Source organism: Octopus bimaculoides, chromosome 25 (genome assembly GCF_046866305.1).
Source record: "Octopus bimaculoides isolate indiv1 chromosome 25, ASM4686630v1, whole genome shotgun sequence".
NCBI classification, from domain to species: Eukaryota; Metazoa; Mollusca; class Cephalopoda; order Octopoda; family Octopodidae; genus Octopus; species Octopus bimaculoides.
In genome coordinates, this window is record NC_142952.1 from 3,031,972 (window position 1) to 3,041,971 (window position 10,000).

The following is a 10,000-nucleotide window of genomic DNA, read 5'->3' on the forward strand; positions in this document are numbered from 1 at the left end:
ATTTTTTCTGCTAAAGTATTTTTTAGGTATGCGTAAGAAATTTTTATCTATAAATGCATTATTTCTCTAATGTATTATAAGAAAAAGACTCGACTTTGATATAGGCTGCGTTATCTATCCATCTGCCTGCCTGTTTATCTATCTATCTATCTATCTATGTATGTATGTATGTATGTATGTATGTATCTATCTATCTATCTGTATATATATATAGACATATATACATACATACATACATATATATATATATATATATATATATATATATATACATGCATACATACATGTATATGTGTGTGTGAGTGTATACATATGCGTGCGTGTGTGCATTAGCTTGACTGTGTATGTGTGTGTGTGTGTGTGCGTGCGTGTGTGCTGGTGTGTATGGTTCGAATATATGATTTTTAATTACTTACATTTATTCAGCAAAACAAAATGTAATAAGACGAAGAGAGGCGTGGAAGAAACAGAGAAACTATTACTTCTGCTGCCGCACCAGGATAGCTGAGGCTTCAACGAGCTTCTTGCTCTAAGCTGGAAAAGAGAAAAAAAAAACGATTATAAACAGTGTCATTTTTGCAAGGCTGCCAGTTACGGTTTTTATTATTCACAAAAGTTACTAAGTCAAGAAGTTACTATGATTTTAACAATAGATTAAGTTCATAAAACATATGGATATTAATAATCCTGAAATTTCTCAGGCTAAGAATTGGGATATTTCTGCCAAAATATCAGTAGCGTAAAGAATTTATTACGGAATCTGAGTCAAATAAAGTTACATGTAAATCTTTCAATGTTTTCGGAGTTGCATTTGTTTGGTAAATGATTTGATCTGAGGATGTGTGTTGAAAATAAAACAATTACAAAATGAAGGCCCATTCTGGCCATTGAAAAATACATAGAAACTATTAACATCCTTTAATCCTTTATGGCTTTTGTCAAAATGTTCGTCATACTGCTTGTAACTTTGTCATTGACACAATGTACGGAAACTGTTAACTTTAACCTTAACATTTTATCTGTTAAATAATTTTCGATACAGGTGTAGGTTAAGAAGCTCGATTTGTAACAACGTAGTTTCAGGTTCGGTTCCATTGCGCTGCACTTTAGACAAGGGTCTCAAACTATAGCCGTGTGTCAACTAATGCCTTGTGAATGGATTCAGAAGACAAAAACTGTAGGGTACACACACACATACGCTCACATACACACAGACATGCATATACAAGCACATGCACACACAGAGAGACACACTAACATATACACACAATTATATATATATATTTATATATATATATATATATATATATATATATATATATATATATATATATATATATATATATATATATATATATATATATACATATATGTGTGTGTCTGTATGTGTGTGCCTCCGTGTTGTGTTTCAACGCCACCACCGCTTGAAAATCACTTGTTTTGTTTACGTTCTTGTAGCACATCGGTTCGGCAAAAGAGACTGATAAAGTAAAGTAGAAGACTTAAAAGTACTGCCCCAGCATGGCTGCAGTTTAATGACTGTAACGAGTAAAAGAAAATTCTTTAAATATTTCCATTTTTCAAATACGAAGAGTCAATAAAAAAAAAAATCAATAAATGGTATACATATGAGAAGTCATTGTTTTCAATGACATTCGGAAATATGGGTTGAATAACATCAAATACAACAGAAGCTATTCAATCAAAATGACCGATGCCCAAAGGAACGGGAAACTAACCTATTCTGGAGAAGAGAAAATAGCTGATATGTCACAAAAGATGTACATCACCGTCAGTATTAATATTTGTATTGAAGGAACAAACCATTCAATATTGAAATCGTTTAAATGAACGAAGTATTTCATATTTATAAAGCTGTCATGTTTGACAGTAAAGTGCCTATATGTTTTATGTTATCGCTGTGACCATTCATTTAGTCTTTTTCTTTGCAGTGGTAGCTGGCGGCATGCACTCTCACATTTACGAATTCTTGGCCTCAGCCTTTTGGTGAAGATTAAAGTGCAATATTTTGTATTAAATAGAAAACGAAAAGGTTTAAGGCAAGATATTTAGCAATGGTTTTACACGTCGTTTCGAATGACTTCCAAAAGTTTTAAGGCATTATTAAGAGAGTCAGCTATAACTGCCCTCGCAATTTCAGTACATCATTACTATAATCTAATAAGCTGACCCGCCAACGTTTGTTATTTCAGATTGAAAAGGACGGCTGTAACAGCACTTTGAATACACCCTATAAAACATTGCTTGTCACAACTTACTAGTTTGCAGAATGCAGTTGAAGACAATATGAAAGCTTACCATACAATAGAGTTTTGTGTTAAACTGGGCAAAAATGATACATAAATATATGAAATACTCCGAACAGCTTATGGGTTAACTTGTTTGAGCCAAGCATCTGTTTTTTGCTGGCATAAGAGGCCAGAAAATAGAGTCTACCGGGAAGCTCATAATGATCCCCTTTTCCGACAGCAGAGGCCTCATCTACAACCATTGGGTTCAGTCTAGCCACAAGAATACTTTATGGAGGTTATGAAGGAGTTCAGGAAAAGATTTCGCCGCAAAAGGCCAGAGCACTTGCATGAGGCCATCGCACCAGTCCACAATTCCATCTTCATAACCAACTACGTGACAGAGATGGGCATCAAAACTGCCCCTAACCCTTTTTATAGTCCAGAGCTAGCTCCCTGTGCCTTTTGGTTGCTCCGCGAGGAGAAGGAGGATGTGAAAAGGGTCCTAGATGCCTTCACTTTGGACGACTTCTATGAGGCCTTCACGAAGAGGCTGGAGCGCTGCAACAAATGCATGGAAGTCAAAGGATTCTGCTTTGAAGGAGATTAGAGTTTTGTATTTTTTAAAAATTAATAAATGTCTCTCCTTAAAAAAGTCTCCAAACGTCTGGAATGCACTCCATACTTTTATCCTTTACTTGTTTCAATCATTGGATGGTGGTCATACTGGGAAATGACCTTGAAGGGTTTTTACTCATACAAATCGATCAGGGTACTTACGTGTTTGTCTTTTTTTTAATTTGGTACTTCTTATGTCGGTCTCTTTTGCAGGGGCGTAAACAAATCAACACCGGTTGTGAAGCGGTCGGTGGACACAGTCACAGACACAGACACATTTACAGCGAGCTGCTGAACAGCGCAGCCAATCACTGAATGATGACGGGGATATCATAAGAGGGAACTGTATCTCGTGTCAGGAAAGATTACGGAACTTGAACAAAGGGATTTCTGAGACGTTGAAGAGGCATCTTGATATATTTCTCACTAACGTATAACTTTAGATATCTGCAAAAGGCTACAACCAAAGTAGACTTACTTCTCCCTATTCTTTGATTCACCAACGACTAGTGATGTCACGTGCTCCTGAGAAAAACCACAAGACATTGCATTGTTACGGAAGTTTACCCTTCGATTCTCCTTATCTTAAGCTTTTCTGGTAGGTAGTGGAGAATGCTTGTTTCCCTTGTATTCCAGATTGCACTGCAATCGTATTTTGGCCAAACTACAAAAAGAGCTTTGTGTTAAGACCCTCTCTTTGCGACTACATGGTTTCAGGTTCAGTCCCACTGCGCGGCAATTTAGGAAAGTGTCTTTCACTACAGGCCCGAGTCGACGAATACTTCGAGAGCAGATTCGGCAGGCAGAAGCGGTGTGCATGCTCGTCGTGTACACACACACACACACACACACACACACACACACACACACACACACACACACACACACACACACACGCACACACACACACATATGGAGAATTTCGTTGGAAAGATTTTGCGATCAGAATGGAAATTTATTCGGCAATAAACAAAATTACCAAGGAATAAATAAAATTATAATAGTTTATCATTAGAAGTAAAGGCAAACTATTTAATAACGTTACATGTCTTCTCAATATGTAAATGTTTGAAGTAATGTGAAATTTTGAAGTAATGGGGAAATTAATTTTACATTTTAAGACGAAGAAATCTTGTGATCTTAAGAATTTATGTTTTACAATTGCTATCAAAAGAATGGAATGGGTATTGGCGATTTTGTGACAGAAATGAAATAGGAATCTGCTGATTCTGTCTTTGGAGATACAAATTCTGTGATCAGAGAAAGAAAATAGCATTGAAAACTTGCAAAGGCATTTAAACGAGCAACTGACAATTTTTCAAATTTAATGAGAAGAAAGCATAAGGTTGCAAATTCAGGCGATGAAGCTGATAAGGTGCTGAGAAAGAATAAAATATTGCACGGAATAAAAACTAAACTTGTTAGAGATATAAAAGCTAGAAATCGTAGGAATGGAAATTGTTCTAGTTAAAGAAATGTAGAATGCAAATTTTTGTCGTAAAAAGAAGTTATTTTTAGAAGGATTGCGAATTCAGATAAAATCAAAATAAGGTGAAAGTGCTGAGCAATATCGGAAAAAAAAGCAAAAAAAGATAATTTAAAAGAAATATTGAATAAATATCAAGTTTTGAGAATCGCTACATCAATAATGACAAACGTAATGAAGAGAAACCAATTAAAGATTCATTGAAATTCGATGGAAATTAACTCATTTCAAATGTGACTGTAAAGTAAAACGCTGCAGCGCTGGGATACAGCGAATGGCTAAAAATATACAAAACTCAGCTGAAATTCATTAAAATACAGCTTTTTAGCTTTTGATGGGAACACACCAATTATAGTAAAAGGTTAGTCGACATTACTCTGTAAAGGGCAGACGACTGGTTTGGTGCATAGAGCCGGTTTCCCACTTTCTCTGGTGTAGATATTCCCACTGGACGGGAAGCCAGTCAGTCGCAATCTATCTATCTATCTATCTATCTATCTATCTATCTATCTAATTTTTATTATTTTTTAAATTATTTAAATTATTTTTTAAAAACAACGGCCATCCAACACACTGGAGTTCGGCTTTAACTGCTCTTTCTCCTTCTCTTTGTCTTTATAAGGGTTAGGGTTAGGGTTAGGGTTAGGGTTATATATATGTAGATTCGTTAACATACATAAACTCAATTGCATACACAATACATACATATTCTATTGGAGAGAAATAAAAATACATTAATATATAAATGCATATATATATATATATATATATATATATATATATATATATATATATATATATATATATATATATATATATATATATATATATGTATGTATATATATATATATATATATATACTGACGCTAGACACGCATACAAATGCATTAACACGCCACACATTCACACACATGCAAAATGCATGATATTAAACCATCGTAAGAATAGCTGAAAGACCTCTCGAATTCTTATACAGAAAAAAACTCCCCCAAACCTCAACGAAACTGATAAAGAATACGAAAATCCGATAAAGAATTACAAGTTACTTTCTTAATGAAATAATGACATTTACAAGTTAGAAAGGATTAACTCTACCATATATATATATATATATATATATATATATATATATATATATATATATATACATACACACACACACATATATAAAATTATATATACAACCATATAAATACATGCGTTTGTGTGTGCTTGTGTGTGTGTGTGAATGTATTTGTATGTGTATATACTATATGTGTCTATATATACATGTATATGCATATACACACGTATTTACATAACTCACAAACATAAATACAGTTTAAAAAATACATACCTACATATATAGATATATAACATGTACAGATACAAGAATACATACCCACGCAGACGCACACACGCACACACACACGCACACACACACACACACACACACACACACACACACAGCGAGTCATTCCTTTGACGCAGTCAACAACCAGAAAAATTACCAGAAAATCAGAAAAATAATAATAATGAAATACTCGTTTACAATAAACAAACAGCTTTATCAGAACAAATTGTGACGACTTAATCGACAGATAGAAGCAGGACCCGTCTTAAACCAGCCAATGGAAACACGATAAAACATGTAGAGGATACACTAGCGTGACAGAATAAAATTCAGTAAAACAAAATAAACAAAATATGATAACGTATTCGACAAGTAGAGATAGGACTGCTATCGGACAAGTCATTGAAAAGTGATGTAGAGATACCTGTTACTTTTTTTATCGCTTTGGTTTGTTTCAGTGATCGGACTGCGGCCATGTGATACACGATCCCTATTGATCGCTCTTTTTTTTTTTTTCGATCCCTTTTGATCGAACTCCCCCCTTTTTTCCTTCCTACGATCCCTTTTGATCGACACACACCCTTTTTTATTTTTATTTTTTATTTTTATTTTTTTCTCCTTCCCCCTCCCAAAAAGAAAAGCTCTACATTGTATTTGTCCCATCTTCGTTGAGCCCTGTGTGGCTAATAAAATAAATGTATCTATCTATCTATCTATCTATCTATCTATCTATCTATCTATCTATCTATCTATCTATCTATCTAACGGTATTTGTAACACTGATAGCTATGGCAAAAGAATGCGTGTGGTGGACGCGTTTGAAAGGTCTACAAACAAACACTTTCCTCTCTGGTCAGTCCCTCGTCAACTTTTTCAAGTACCACTTGAAAAGGAGGATGAGGATAGAGAGGAAGGTGTTGTCGAATGAAAGTTTCAATAAAAAATGGGTAAATGTGGCAAGAATGGTAAGAATGAAAGACGACACCATTTTAAGCATAGACTTGTAACAAAAAGAGACAAAAAGAGAGAAGGTACTTACTTTCATGTACCTTTAAAAAAAAAAGCCTGAGGTGACCGTGGTCTTTTCCGTAGGCTTTTCTCTCCACGGATAAACCTAATCTGTTCCCCGTTTTTTACATCGACTGTGATACACGATCCCTATTGATCGCCCCCTCCCACGTTTTTTTTTTTTCTTTTCTTCCCGCGATCCCTTTTGATCTAAATTATCCCCCCCCCAAAAGCTCTACTTTGTAATTTGTCCATTTTCTGTATTTAGCCCTGTGTGGCTATAATAAAAAGATATCTATCTATCTATCTATCTATCTATCTATCTATCTATCTATCTATCTATCTATCTATCTATACGCGCAAGTGTTTGTGCGCGCGCACAGTTTCTATGTATGGTATGTGCATGTGCGTATGTATGTATGTATGTATGTATGTATGTATGTATGTATGTATAACTTAACCGAGATTATCGAATACGCCGAGGCTACTGTCTCCATAATGACAGCATGGGCCAGATTTACGATGTCTCGTTAATCTGTTCCATAAGAAAGACTCCATGTAAATGCTGGCCGTATCTCTGCTGTTTACCGTCAAACGACAGATGTACTAAGTCATGGGTTTATGTTAAATCTAGCGATAACTTGAATAAGAAGCGGCCTTTGGAAAAACACTTAGCCGTTGTCGTTCAGATTTACGACATGCCGTAAACCTTGGTTATTGGCATTGGATGCAATCAGTGATCACAGTTGATAGGTAAATATTTCTTTGCATGCATACATACTAAGATGCAAACACCCCCCCCCACATATATATACACAAATATACATATATGTATATACATATATATATGTGTATATATATGTATACACATACATATAATACATATATATATATATATATATATATAAATATGTATACACACACACACATATATATATATATATACACACACAAATATATACATATACATATAAGTATATATAAACATATTTATATATATATATTCTTTTATTCTTTTACTTGTTTCAGTTATTTTACTGCGGCCATGCTGGAGCACCGCCTTTAGTTGAACAAATCGACCCCAGGACTTATTCTCTACCTATTCTATAAATCTCATTTTGCCGAACCGATGAGTGTGTGTGTATTTTTAGTTGTTGTTATGGGGCTGTACTTCACCCCAAAATTCTCTCCAAAATTGAATGTTTGAAAGAAAAGCAGAGAATTTGCATTTTTGATTCTAAATGTAGCTCCAGTATTGGAAACATGATACTCATCTCTCTAATATATATATATATATATATATATATATATATATATATATATATATATATATATATATATATATATATATATATATATATATATATATATATATATATATATATATATATATAACATCACGTGTTTTTCTAATTTGTAAATATTGTTTGCTCATGCAAAACATGAAATTGTAAGACACTTTAAGGAAAGAATAAAATACACTATTACTGTTGTTTCTGCTCCTATATCTATAACATGATACTCATCTCTATAACATTAGGTTTTATTTTTCTAATTTGTAAATATTGTACTAATGTTTTTTCATGCAAAAACAGGAAATTAGAAGAAACCAGACTTTATTTTTCAATGCGAAACATCGAAATTACGCAGTGTAGTCATAAACATATTTCCAAACACATGAGCTGACAGGCACACATACGTACTGACAGATACTCAGAGACAGACACACGCGTACACACGCAGACTCACATCCATACATATGTATATATATTTAATTTTTCATAGAACATCTTATCTTCCTTCTGGCACCTTAAGAAAAAGAAAAAACAAAAATGCTTTCAGTGATGATTGCACTCCATCCTTTTTTTTTTATTATTTTCCCCATCCTAAAACTGACATCCTAGAGAGGTCACCATCCTTGAACTCATGTCAATACAATAGTAAATAACTAAATAACTAAATAAATGGTAAATACATGTCAAATTGAATAGAAATCCCCCCCTCCTATCTATCTATCTATCTATCTATCTATCTATCTATCTATTCTAGACACGCGCTGAGAGTGCGACATCTCCGGCTCTACGTAGACGATGGTGAACAGGTGTGGTCGCCGTTTGTGAGGCGCGCTTTCCCGCAGCTCGTCTCCATGACCGAACTGCAGTCGTGGATTAAAAAGAGGGCGAGGAAGGGCGAGTGTTGCAGCACTATCATGGACTCGACATCTCGTCCAACGCTCCAAGAATTCTCTAAGTCCGTCTACTGCTTTAGATTGGTACTCCAATCTGAAGACAATGAAATCAACGTTGATCTCGGCAGGATTCGAAGTCAGAACGCAGTGTGCCAAAACAAACGTGTCAATTTATTATGTGAATCTCAGGAAATTCTTTTACTTACTGTGTTATTCCCGTAGATTTTAAAAATAATTCTACTCTACTATTGTATATTTTGGATTTATATTTAAATTTTCATTTTCATTTATATAATAAATATAATTTTTTGTTTTGTTTTCCTTTTTTGTATAGTTTGCTTTTCTTTATATTTATTTAAGAATGCTTAACTTTTTATTGAAAGAGTAAACGAATTCAACTACACAGACATAAGAAAATTTAAAACGTATAAGATTTATCGCATAAACAAACGCTTAACTACATTTTCTAAATTATATAGACAAAATTTTTTGACAAATATCTCTTCTTAAAAAAAAAAACATAAAAAAAAAAATATATCTTTAACAATGTATACTTCAAAACTAATAAAATATTAAAACGTTTACAATTACTCTCAAAGAAGAAAATGTCTTGAAAATACCCTCTGACTTACGCATTTAAATTGATGTCAAAATCATATTTTATACAAGGTTTACTCAGAAATCATTAAAACGCGAAGCCTAATGATAGGGTCTAATGGAAGACGTTGGTTTCGATTCCCGGTCGGTGCATTCATTTCATTTTGCGTTGCTTCAGTCTGTAAATGAGGTACCCTGCGACAGACTGGCGTCTCGTCCCGAGGAAGTGTTGTAATCTCGGTCACTTATACGCCAGGAAACCCATTCCGGTTATTATTGGTGTTCCACTATATTATATATCATAATTATGCAGGTGTATAAAGGATGATATATATTGAGTTAGCTATAATTATATGCATGTATGTATGTGTGAGTATATACTACTATTGTTGTTACTTTTGTATTAATATCTGTGGGTATGTGTGTATATGTATATCTATGTGCACGCATTTGTGTATATATATATATTTATATATGCACACACATATATGTAGGTTTGTGTACGTGTGTTTCTGTTTTAT

General features: G+C 33.8%; 1 protein-coding gene across 3 annotated transcripts in view; it reads right to left on the reverse strand.

Moving 5' to 3' along the window:
• The window catches only part of LOC106868770 (cysteinyl leukotriene receptor 2), a 200,592-nt gene that overhangs the window by 8,384 nt on the left and 182,208 nt on the right, over positions 1-10,000 (reverse strand). For all 3 annotated transcript variants that reach the window (XM_089342343.1, XM_089342342.1, XM_089342344.1), the window contains one exon: positions 417-534. The gene's annotated coding sequence lies outside the window, so the exon portion shown is untranslated. The remainder of the gene's footprint in view (positions 1-416; positions 535-10,000) is intronic.